Below are 13,069 nucleotides of genomic sequence, written 5' to 3' on the forward strand. Positions count from 1 at the left end.
CCTTGTTCAAAAAGAGCAAGCCCAGCAACTACAGGCCAGTTAGTTTAAATTCAATGGGGGGAAAGCTTTTCGAAATGATAAATCTGAACAAAATTAATAGTCACTTGGACAAATATGAATTAGTTAAGGGAAGCCTACATGATTTCTTAAGGGCAAATCTTGTTCAACTAACTTTCTTGAGTTTTTTGATGAGGTAACAGAGTGTTGATGAGAGTAATCCAGTTGATGTGGTATATATGGACTTCCAAAAGACATTTGATAAAGGGCCACATAACAGGCTTGTCAGCAAATTTAGACTTCATGGAATAAAAGGGACAGTAGCAGCATGGGTACGAAATTGGCTGAGTGACTGGAAAAAGAGAGTAATTGTAAATGGTTGTTTTTCAGACTGGAGCAAGGTATATAATAGGCTCTCCAGGGGGTGGTGTTAGGACCCTGCTTTTCTTGATAATTCTTAATGACTTAGACTTGGGTATACAGGCCAAAATTTCAAAATTTGTAAGTATTGTGAACTGTGAGGAGGGGGGATAGTGGCAAACATCAAGAGGATATAGACAGACTGCTGGAATGGGCAGACAAGCGGCAGATGAAATTTAATGCAGAAACATGTGAAATGATTCATTTTGGTAGGAGGAAAGAGGAGGGGCATTATAAATTAAAGGGTACAATTCTAAAGGGGCTGCAGGAGCAGAGGTACCTGGGGATATATGTGCACAAATCATTGAAGGTTGCAGGGCAGGTTGAGAAAGCAGTAAATAAAGCATATGGGATCCTGGGCTTTATAAATAGGGGCATAAAGTACAAGAACAAGGAAGTTATGATAAACCTGAATAAAACACTTGTTTGGCCTCAACTGGAATATTGTGTCCAATCCTGGCAGAAAAGATTCACAAGACTAGTTCCAGGGATGAGGAACTTCAGTTACATGGATAGGTTGGAGAAGCAGGGGCTGTTGTCCTTGGAGAAGAGAAGATTTAGAGGAGATATGATAGAGGTGTTCAAAATCTTGAGGGGTCTGGAGAAAGTAGATAGGGAGAAAGTGTCCCCATTGACGGAAGGATCCAGAATCAGAGGGCACTGATTTAAGGTGATTGGCAAAAGAAGAAACGGCAACATGAGGAAAAGCTTTTTTACAGAATATAGATAGATTGGAGAGTTGGGCAGAGAAATGGCAGATGGAGTTCAATCAGGTGATGCGAGGTGATGCATTTTGGAAGATCCAATTCAAGAGTGAACTATACAGTAAATGGAAAAGTCCTGGGGAAAATTGATGTCCAGAGAGATTTGGGTGTTCAGGTCCACTGTTCCCTGAAGGTGGCAACGCAGGTCAATAGAGTGGTCAAGAAGGCATACGGCATGCTTTCCTTCATCGGACGGGGTATTGAGTACAAGAGTTGGCAGGTCATGTTACAGTTGTATAGGACTTTGGTTCGGCCACATTTGGAATACTGCGTGCAGTTCTGGTCGCCACATTACCAAAACATTACCCTCTTTGGAGAGGGTGCAGAGGAGATTCACCAGGATGTTGCCTGGTATGGAGGGCGCTAGCTATGAAGAGAGGTTGAGTAGATTAGGATTATTTTCATTAGAAAGACAGAGGTTGAGGGGGGACCTGATTGAGGTGTACAAAATCATGAGAGGTATAGACAGGGTGGATAGCAAGAGGCTTTTTCCCAGAGTGGGGGATTCAATTACTAGAGGACACGAGTTCAAAGTGAAAGGGGAAAGGTTTAGGGGGGATATGCGTGGAACGTTCTTTACGCAGAGGGTGGTGGGTGCCTGGAACGCGTTGCCAGCGGAGGTGGTAGATGCGGGCACGATGGCGTCTTTCAAGATGTATCTAGATAGATACATGAATGGGCAGGGAGCAAAGAGATACAGACCCTTAGAAAATAGGCGACATGTTTAGATAGAGGATCTGGATCGGCGCAGGCTTGGAGGGCCGAAGGGCCTGTTCCTGTGCTGTAATTGTCTTTGTTCTTTGTTCTTTGTACACAGTGAGTAGTTTGGATTTGAATGCACTGCCTTAGAGTGTAGTGAAGGCAAATTCAATCGAGGCCTTCAAAAGGGAATTGGATAATTATCTGAAAAGAAAAATGTGCAGGGGTACGGGGAAATGGCAAGGGAGTAAGACTAGATGAGTTGCTCTTGTAGAGAGCCAACACAGACATGAAATGGCCTTCTTCTGTGCTGTAACCATACTATGATTATATCTCAAAATCCAGGCCAATATATGCTTTTTTATGGGATGATAGTTAGGTGCCCCCTATTTATGTATGGGTCCATTGTAGATGAACTTATGGTTCCATGGGGTGCTCTAGTCTCAACCAAGTGTGACCATTATAACAAACATCACTGTTTCTTATGTTTTCTTAATGTGTTTAATTTTTAAGAACTAAAAAGACATGGACCTTACCTAGGAGAGGGAGGCTATATAGTCCTTGCATGTCACATTTGAGCCTCTCAATGGAGCCGTGTTTTCAGATGTTCAAACTTCCAGGAAGATATTGTCTGAGCCAGATCTAATGCTGAAAACAAATTTATAGAGACTATAATGACTATTTAAAGTAGTCATGATAGCTCACAACAAATAGCTCCATGGATCCCACACTAGTTGGAAGTTGCAACCCACTTTAAAGTGCATGTACCAGCTCGAGGATATTACTTTACTGGAGCAACCTGCAAAGAAGGGGTCCTGAAGTGGCAGAGTCAGGAAATTAACTTTTAAGAAAAATACAGTTTTTATTTTTATCATTAATTTTTCAGATTATGTCTTTATTTTTTTTTCTCAACAATCTTCTCCACTCCTGTGGTAAATATGTTGAATTCTCATTGTTCACTGGTGAACTGTTGGCATCTTTGGTCCAGTGGTAACTGAGTTATCCACATATAAAATATGACAGTGAGTGCTGTCAGCCTATCTGACCAATGGGGACATTATGGAGAAACAAGATCCTCACCTCTCCTGGCATCCATACATATATGTTTCCAGCAGGAGTAGCTGAATAAAGATCAGGAGTAGGATCCTGAAGTGCTGTAACCTGCAAGGCTACGGACCAGGTGCTGGAAGGTGGGATTAGATTTGATGGCTAGATTTTTCAGCCGGTGCAGACACGACAGGCTGAATGGCCTCCTTCTGTGCTGTAATTTTTCCCTGGTTCTATGGTTCTGATTCCTAACTATCCCTACACCAGGGATACTGAAGTCACTTTGAGCACCTTTATAGACAACTAGGCTGGTTAACTACAAATTGAGATTGAACCTGGTGTGAATGATACCAGAAAAATACACTAAGTAAATGGAAGAGCTGGGGCTGGGAATCAGTGAATAAAAAGTATTCCCCCTGGACATTCCTTTCTTTTTAAGCCATAATGGTCTGCAAATTGGTCTCAGGTGGTTCATGATAATCTGGAATAATATGAAGCCCAAATAATTGAAATAAAATTTAGAGAGGGAGGGACGAGCAGAAATAACAAATGATAGGGAGGATGGTGAGAGGCATTCAACAGAAAGAATTGAAGTACACTGTGAAAAGCTTTTAGGGCTATTTGAGCCACATCACATACATAAATATGAACTCACCAACCAGAGATTTTGTATTTAGTGAAATGAAAGACAATATTCAGTTCAAATTCAAGTTTGTTCGCATGACAACATAAAAAAATAATTTTCGTTTGTAAATGAATATAGTGCTACATCATAGCAGATTTGACTAGAGGATTTCAGCATTGGATTTTGATTCCAAAATTAGCTTCATTTAAATGTGAAACTTTAGAGTTACATTAGAGGAAGCTACAAATCCAGCCAGGAAGCTGACTTGGCTGCCTGTTATCTTGGATGAGGCAAAACTTGGCAATGTAGTAAATAGTGAGGAAAATAGTTGGAGAATTCAGGAGGATATAGACAGACTGGTGACTTGGGCAGACATATGGCGGGTACAATTTAATGCAGATAAGTGTGAAGTGATACACTTTGGGAGGAACAACATGGAGAGGCAGTATAATCTAAATGATACTACTTTGAGGGGGATGCAAAAGCAGAGGGACCTGAGGTTACATATTCACTAATCATTGAAGGTGGCAGGGCAAGTTTATTTATTTATCTTGAGATACAGCACTGAAACAGGCCCTTCGGCCCACCGAGTCTGTGCCGACCATCAACCACCCATTTATACTAACCCTACACTAATCCCATATTCCTACCACATCCCCACCTTCCCCTACCACCTACCTATACAAGGGGCAATTTGTAATGGCCAATTTACCTATCAATCTACAAGTCTTTGGCTGTGGGAGGAAACCAGAGCACCCAGTGAAAACCCACGCAGATCACAGGGTGAACTTGCAACTTCCGCACAGGCAGTTCCCAGAATTGAACACAGATCGCTGGAGTTGTGAGGATGCGGTGCTAACCACTGCGCCACTGTGCTGCCCAAAGACACGGTAGAAGTTCTTAAGGTGCTTAACAAGCATATAGGATAGAAGTCTTTGTAAATTGGACCATTGAATAAAAAAACCAGGAAAGGGTACAGAGGAGGTTTACCAGGATGATACCAGGAATGAGGGGCTTCAGTTATGTGGAGAGATTGGACAAACTGGGATTATTCACCTGAGAGCATGGAAGGTTAAGGAGAGACTTAATAGAGGTATTCAAAATTATGAGGGGTTTTGTTGGAATAATTTGGTGAAACTGTTTCCTCTGGCAAGTGGATCAGTAACCTGAGGTCACAGATTTACAATATTTGACAAAAGAAGTAGAGGGGAAATGAAAGAACTGTTTTCACACAGAGGGTTGTTCAGATTTGTAACAGATGATCTGAAAAGATGGGGGAAGCAGATATCTGTAGGAAATGTTAAAAAACAAATGGATATATACTTGAAGAGGACCAATTTGCAGGGTTATAGTGAAAAAAACAGAGTTTAGGACTAAATTGGGCAGCTGTTCCAAAGAGCCAATACAGACACAGAGAGTCGAGTGGCTTCCTTGTGTCCTTGAAGAATATATGACTGCAAAATTGAGCTCTGTAGCACCATTGATGCCAACGCTATGGAAGCCCCAAAGGCATCAAATTGCGCAGGCTGCACTGCCAGTCATGCCTGCTGCATCCCGTACGGTGCCTCATGTTGGCAGGGCACTAGTGTGGGCATGCCATGTGCCGGAGGCATCAGGAGAGGTTGTATAGTGACGTTAGTCAGCCATTCCAACTGATCTGACACACGCTCAGCTGCACAAGGAACCCTGTACTAGTATTATTTAAAGGAACAGGCATCCAACTTACAGGTGAGGTACTTTTGACTTGCATCTGCTTTGGAAAAGTTTGTGGAAATACAGTGGCTTGTTATTGGAGGTTTGATGGTGAGTTTGTGCATTCATTCAGAAAGGGCAGAGGATTTTGTCACCTTGGGCGGCAAAGGTATGGGGGCTGTGATTGCAGTGCCTCTGGGTCTGTGACACGATCAACAAATGGAGCAGAGGCTTCAGAGAGGTGAAGCTCTGTGAATGGAGAGTAGGAGCAGGGCTCTCCACAGAAGGTCTTACAAGTTAAGGGTTTTCCTAGAGTACTAAGCATCTGGGGGCCACCTCAGAAACAGAGGAGGAGAAGGATGAGGAGGAAGAAAAGGCAGGAAGGAGTCATCCAAGACACATTTTCTCCAGAGGGGCTGCCCGAGAGCACTGCTCAGGCTCTGTTTCCCATAGGACAACTTTCATTTCTCACCAAGGCTCCACTATTTTCCATCCTAACCATTCACCTGGGATGCCCCATTACAACATCCCATTGGCCAAGATCCTACAATAAAAGCCACCTATAATAACCTTTCCATAATATCTTTATCCAAAAATTTATCCATTTACACAAACAGAAATTATCTAGTTATCCTTGTGCAATATATTAGTGCCCATCTTATGGGTGCCTTTGCCTGTCCTCTTGCTCCTAAGCGTGCTACTCCAATGGCTGTAGCATGGCTACTTGAAGGCTGCTGAATTTCTTGGGGGGGGGACTGCAGATGGCTTTGCAGGATGCTTTCGAGCAACTCTGGATCTTGAGGGTCTGACTTCTGACTGTACCATCTTGGCATGGGTGGCAGCTGTCTGGGCTGGCTGGCTGACAGGCAACAACAAGGGGGCTGGCTGAGTGGCAGTAATGGGAGCATGAATGCTGTCATCTTGGTTCATGCACCATGGAGCTACTGCCACTCCCATGGGGCAGCACCTCAGCAACTTGCATAAACTGCTAGAGGACAGATCGCTGGATTGCTGTGAGAGCCTGCATGTCCCTTTGAGCACTGAGATCTGCAGCCATGCTAGCAGCAGTCTGAGCCTGCAAAGCAGCAACCATGGACCTCTTAACCTCGTCTGAGCCTCCACTGCAGCACTAGATGTTGGGTGGCTTCTGCTTGCGCTGCAATGAAAGCTGAGACACTGCCCACCAGACACTGCATCACGGATGGGTCTGCAAGTGCTGCCATGGAATTGTCCACCAGTTCCGCAGTGTAAAGGATGGACTTCAAGCTCTGCGTGATGTTCTGAGCTACAATGGAGCCAGATTCCTCCATGTTCCTTTTCAGTGACAGTCTGCCAGTGTACCAAGCATCTCAGTGTGCACGTTCAACAGCACCCTCCTGTGTGCTGCCTGATTAAAGTCTTCATCTGTAGAAAAACGTGTCTCCAGTGAGTTAGCACATGAGTGATTCTTTCCCCCCGGCCTGGCTGCAGCCGACTTGTGCCCGGTGACTCACTATGTGCTGGTCCCAACTCTATACTTGTCTCCAAATTACATACAGTGCCAGTATCTGAGCTGGTGGCTGCGAGCAACAGATCAAATGATGGCACTTCTTCATCAATCGTGTAATATTGTTTGGTCTCTTCCTCTTGGGCTGCTGTGGCTGGGTAGGTGGTACTTCTTCGATATCTGAAAAAATAAAATCAGAAAGGGAGGTTTGGGGTGGTGGAGGGGGTGAAGGTGTGTAACGCAAGACAAGCATGTTCACTTCTGCACATCATTCCACAAAGGAGGATGAGGGTGAGGTGGTAGTTGAGAAGGCAGTAACATATCATCACGCTGACTGCTCTTGGTGATGCTGGATGCTTGTCTCCAGTTTCAGCAGTGACTGTCAGCAGCAGCCTTCTTTCATTTGGTGCAGCTTCCCTTTAAGAAGGACAGACTGCCTTTAAGAACTGGAGACTAGCTGGAAAATGTGCTAACCTTGGATGCTGTTAGGCCTCCTGTTGACTGTTCAGCTAGCCAGCAGCATGGATCACGTTGGATCACAGTCAATCCCATGATGCATAGCATCTTCTCCTCTGTCAGGCTCAGGGGATAAAGGTGTGCCTTGCCCCTGCTAGTTTGACTTTGCTCCCTTCTATTGAGGGAAATTCTGTCCTACAAAAAAGAGGGCAGAACTTCAGTGACTGTGTTAGGTTGATGTGCTTGCCATAGTTGAATAGCTGGAGGTATGTGGAGGCAACGAGAGCTGGGTGTGAGACTGCAGCATTGGTTGGTATGTGAGGATGAGGTACAGTATCTGAAGGTTAGTCCTGAGTGTGAGGGACTGCTGCTGGGTGAATGATGGAGTTTGATGCATTGAGCAGTGTGAGAGGTTGGTGGTGGTGTGATGGGTATGAGATGTCCTCGAAAGATGCATTCACTGACCTTGACCATTTGTGTGAGGTCATTAAAATTCTTCCGGCACTGCTGCCAGGTCCTTGGAGCCTCCAGAATTTGATGACCCTGGCCACTATTCCCTTTGGAGAATGGTCATTGTGGGTCTCCTGCAGAAACTTGGTGTCGCTCCTCCTGTTCACCTCCATGACTATGGCTTCCAGTGCCACATCTGTGAACCATGGATTCGACTATCTGCCCTAGTCTTCCATTTCCCTTCTGTCCAGTTGCAGCAGTGACTGTCAGCAGCAACCTTCTTTCATTCAATGCAGCTTCCTTTTAAGAAGGATAGACCCCCCTTTAAGAGCTGAAGACTAGCAGGAACATGTGCTAGCCTTGCATGCTGTTATGCCTCCTGTTGAGCATTCAGCCAGCCAGCAACATGGATCACACTGGGCTGCACGCAGAAATCATGCAAATTAGGAGGCAGCACAAAGTTTGTGTACTGCCTGCCCAAAGGGAATGGGTGCAGGCAGATCATGAATTGTGATCCCAGTGCCTGAAAATGGGGCAAGCGAATTTGTGGCCCTCTGATTCTATGAGTACTGCCCATATAGTGCAGATGGAAATTTACCCCAAATCATCCATATGGTTTATAAATTATTTTTATAATTAATAAAACTATAACATTGGATAATATTGCCATATTGAATGTATGACTAAAAGTACATTTATAATATAAAATGTAGAAATGGATCATGGAACACATTTTTTTAAGACCTGTTGGCAAATGTTTCTTGGATCTATTTGGTTATTTTGCTCTTTGAATAATTGCATTGGATACCAACAATTTGTCACAATCTTCTTCTTTAATTAACTGGAGGGCACTAAGTAACATGATATGATAGCTTACAAATATGACAGTGATTATGGCTATATTGATGAAAACCATGACCTCACCAATAATTACCTGGTAAGGTAGGGCAGATTCCTTTCCACAGTCAACATCCTCTGTCAGTAGCACCTGATTTGCAAAAGAATGAGGCAATGTCTCAAATCCTTGGCAAATCATGTAGCAAACTGTTGCAGCGCACTGTATTTTGAAGTGTGAGAGCCTAAGTTCTACAAATTGATTTGCACCTATTTGTTGCCACAAACTGGGTGTTGGGATGCTGTAACGGGTAAACCCAAAACACACATGATATTCGGCCTCAAGCCTCAGTTAAATGAAATAGCTTGCTTGTGAATTAATTTCAGATTTAGGCCCTTTACATTGTTGACATTGGCCCTCAGGTAAATCAAAAGAATGTGGATGGAATCAGAAGGGGCCTAAACAGGAGCTGGCAATAGTCTTTGGCACTGCAGTGAAGCTGGGAAGGTATTCCTGCTCCTCCTTGCTCCATATTCAGGTCAGCATTTGTTAATAAATTTACTTTTTTTTGCTCAAGGCCTCGAGTAGTCTATTTAATGACCACATGTTGACCACATTACCTGAACGTAGCTGCCCTGGCATCGGCTGCATTCAGTGCAGACCAGTTTAGCAAATGGGGCCTCAAGCGGGCATATTTGCATATGCAAAAGACCTAACATCTGTAACACCAGGACCCCATTGTTCTGCTTATACTAATTTGCCAGGCAGCATACTGACAGCATAGAATATACGGGCAAAAAATGAGGCCTGCAATGTTGTGTGCCTTGCCACCCATTTTACACTTGGAGAATGGGTGATGCATTACCAATTTCTATTCCTAAGTTCTTGAAAAAATCATCATTAAAGAGTTTTCCAAAATTGTGACATTCAGCTTGGGATAGAGAGTGGAAATAATATCAGTATGATCATGAGGCTCTGCAACAGAAGTTTCTTGATTGGAATAAAATAACATTTCCTCACCTATTTTCCAAAATATTTTAGACTGAGCTTAGTTTATCTGATCACTTGCATTCATAAGGAGCCAATGTTGGGAACATAATGAGATGTCGAAATGTTGCCAATATGTGGTAAACTCTCATCTAAATGAAGAACATTTAATGCCCTCCTGTAAGCACAGGTCTGTCACCGCTATTCAAGTTTTCAAGACAAATTCACACTATCCAAATTAGGTTTAGGCCAACTGTGTTATTTACATTGGGAGAGGCAAATCAAAGGATATGAGAGAGCTGATATACTAATACAGTTCTGAGAAAATAAACACTAAAAAAGCAGCAAATTTCTCAGGACAATGTTAGAAGCAAACAAAGGTCCCAACTTCAGAGCACTATCTAGTGATGATGGAAACATTACATGGAGGTGACTTCTTTTGCGAATGTGATGAATCATGGAGTTGCAAATCCTTTTAGTTAATTGCTACTAGCTTGTGAGGCTTTCCTTCCATGTTCAATATCAATTATCAGGCCTGGAGAAGATAGCAGTAATCCCCTGAGTCAGTTGGTGACTCTGATTAAGAAAAACTGCACGAGTGGCATTTAGCACTGTAAATAAAATCAGCTTATTTACAGCAACCATCAGTAATGAAAGAGAAAAACAAACAACTAAGAAAACGTTCCAACATGCCGATGCCATTAGATCCCTGGCCTTCCTAGAAAAGTGATCTCCACCATGCTGAACAGCCAACAGCAAGTATCTAGAAGAAAATTAGGCTTTGCTTTTTCCTAACATCTTGACTGTCAATTTGAACTCAGCACGATACAAATCAAGTGCTTCTCTGTAGCGGATTGATCAATATGGCAATCAAACAAGCTGCAGTTATTCACTTACCCTTTAAGGACTATCTGTCCACAATTGTTCTGCTCTACACAGTCTTAGCTTTTCAGATATAGTTCCATTTAACAGCTGTGAATGTTTTCACCTATTATCATTATTTCATCAGACATGCTGATTGGTAGAGGCTATTGGAACAACATTTAAGTCCCATATGTGTTTTCCTCACCAGTGTGCCCTATTAAAACATTAATTATTCTTCTTTATAGTTTATCCCCAAACCCTGTAATCCCCTCCCCCGATCTTATTTATATAGTTCTTAAAATTGCATTTGGGATACCACCATACAAAGCTAAATGCATTCATCCGAAATCCCTTCCTAGATATTTTTAGTTAAGACAAAATTACTCATTTAAAATTAATGGGCAAACACCTGTACTCAAAGAGCAAGAAATTTTAGCTGAATGCATTCAGAATTTGCCCTCTATTATCCTATAATGTCCTTTCAAGCCATTGAGATTGACCTTATCCTTTGTATGGACTAGTTTGAATAGAGCTGATAAAGTAAGATAAATTGTTAACTTACATAAACTTTCCATGGCTTCAAAGGTTTTATAAAAAAAATCCAGAAATATCAACTAATTCTAGAATTTTCCAAAAGCTGTTGTGCAATTCAAGATGGGAAACAATTAATAGGTCACAGTTTGCTCTCAGTGGTGAACGAACAGCACCAGCCATTCGTTACACTTGCATTTGTGCCGAAATTTGTTTCTGGACTTTTCCACTGGAAGTTCCTGCCAGCGAACCATTGAAAAAGCTCAATGCCGTGTACAGGGTAACCGGGACCTGTATTAACAAGGCAAGCAACTGTGTATTTCCTCAACCAATCAGATTGAAGGATTGTTAATGAATAGCTCAGAGGCTGAACCAGGAATTGTAAGTTCGAATACTGACTTCCTATTATCATGCAGCTTTTGGAAGAGCCAGGCATTTGAAACAGCAACTTTCTGATTTTTTTTGTATTTAACTGTGCACGTGCCCTGTTAATCTCACCGTTATTTCACAAAATCTGGCCCAATATCTATTTTTTTTTAAATGATTGTGTTTAGCAGCTACATTCCATGATTTGTTGACAATGTTTATTGAGTTCTGAAGAAGGGTCACTGACCTGAAACGTTAACTCTGCTTCTCTCTCCACAGATGCTGCCAGACCTGCTGTGTATTTTCAGCATTTCTTGTTTTTATTTATAGAAGCACAACCATTTTCGTTTGATAAATATGAAGAAGTTATTTGATCAGTTTGCACAATTTGTTGACAAATTCCCAATCTTATTTACTAAAAAGCAGTTTAGTCACCATTTGCGATCACAAAGATAGTTTAATGAGCTGGTTGGCATAACACAAAAAGAGTTGATAAACTGGCCAACAGCAAATCTGTCACCATACCACAAATGTATACAGATTGAGGTCACAGAGTTCCCAATCTCAATTTGGCTATCATGTGGAAAAGTCAACCAGAAGGCCAATGGTTCTTCAAAGAGAGGGAGACAAACAATCCCAGCATGAATCAACCTATTCCACTCTTGTATAACTAGTAGCTCAAGCGCAGCTTGGGCAAGAGCTAAGAAACAGGCAATCTGTCTCTACTCTTGGTATTAGAAGGGCAGATGGTACTAGGAAGGAAAATAAGTGAGAAGCGACTAAGAATTGAGATAAAAAGGAGAGAACAGACAACAAATAGCAGTGGGAGAGTTAGGAGAAGTGATCAAATGTTTGACAAAATAGATAGGTTTTATAAAAGGTTTCAAAGATGAAAAGATAGGTATTGAGGAGGAAGGACTTAGAAATGAGGTTCCAGAGAAATGAGCCTAAATGATTAAGCATTCTGGTTCACCAAGGGTGAAATAGAAGGAGTAAAGGATGCACAGGAGGCTAGAGTCAGACAAAGGTACAGTATGGGATGCAAAGGGTAAGTTGCAAAAATAGAGTGGAGTGGTTCAGGATTTTTAGTTTGATACAGTGGATGGCAATGGATGCCATTGATGAATAGGTGGGTAAACAAGGTTTAGTGAAGAACAGGATTCAAGAAGCAGATCATTGGAAAAGTTGGAGTGCATGAAGGTTAGGACTTGGGAGGCTAGCAAGTAAAGCATTGGAGATGTTGGGCCTGATTTTAACTTTGTACAAGTGAATGGCTTTTGATTGAGTTAAAATCTCATTGGTTGAGTCCAGAGGTAATAAAAATATTGGGATATGAGTCAGGTGATGATGTAAGTAAGTGATCTGGATATCGGATAGAATGGGAAATTTGAAGTTTATCTCTGCATTAATCAGAATACCAAGGTTTTGCATCAACCCGTTTAACTTAAGCAAGCAGTTGTGGAGGGAGAGACCGTGAAGGGTATGGTTTTTTGGGGGGGAAGACTAATAAGATGGTTTCAGTCTTTATAATAAACAAATGCCATTCAATAAAATGCTGCCTAGAAGGCTTGTTGATATGGTGCATAATATTAAAAGAAACATAGTAAAAAAAGAATTTCTATTTATGAAGCACCTTTCTCAACCCTAGGACATACCCAAAGCACTTTACAGGCAAAAAAAGTTTTTGTTTAAGTGTAGTCACTGTTGTAAGTTAGGAAAGTGGCAGCAAATGTATGCACAGCAAGGTCCCACAAACGGCAATGAGCAGATAATCTGTTTTAGTGAAGTTGTTTAAAGGGAAAATATTTGCGAGGACACTGTGGAGAACTCCCCTGCTCGCCATTGAAATA

Source organism: Heterodontus francisci, chromosome 2 (assembly GCF_036365525.1).
Source record: "Heterodontus francisci isolate sHetFra1 chromosome 2, sHetFra1.hap1, whole genome shotgun sequence".
Lineage (NCBI taxonomy): Eukaryota > Metazoa > Chordata > Chondrichthyes > Heterodontiformes > Heterodontidae > Heterodontus > Heterodontus francisci.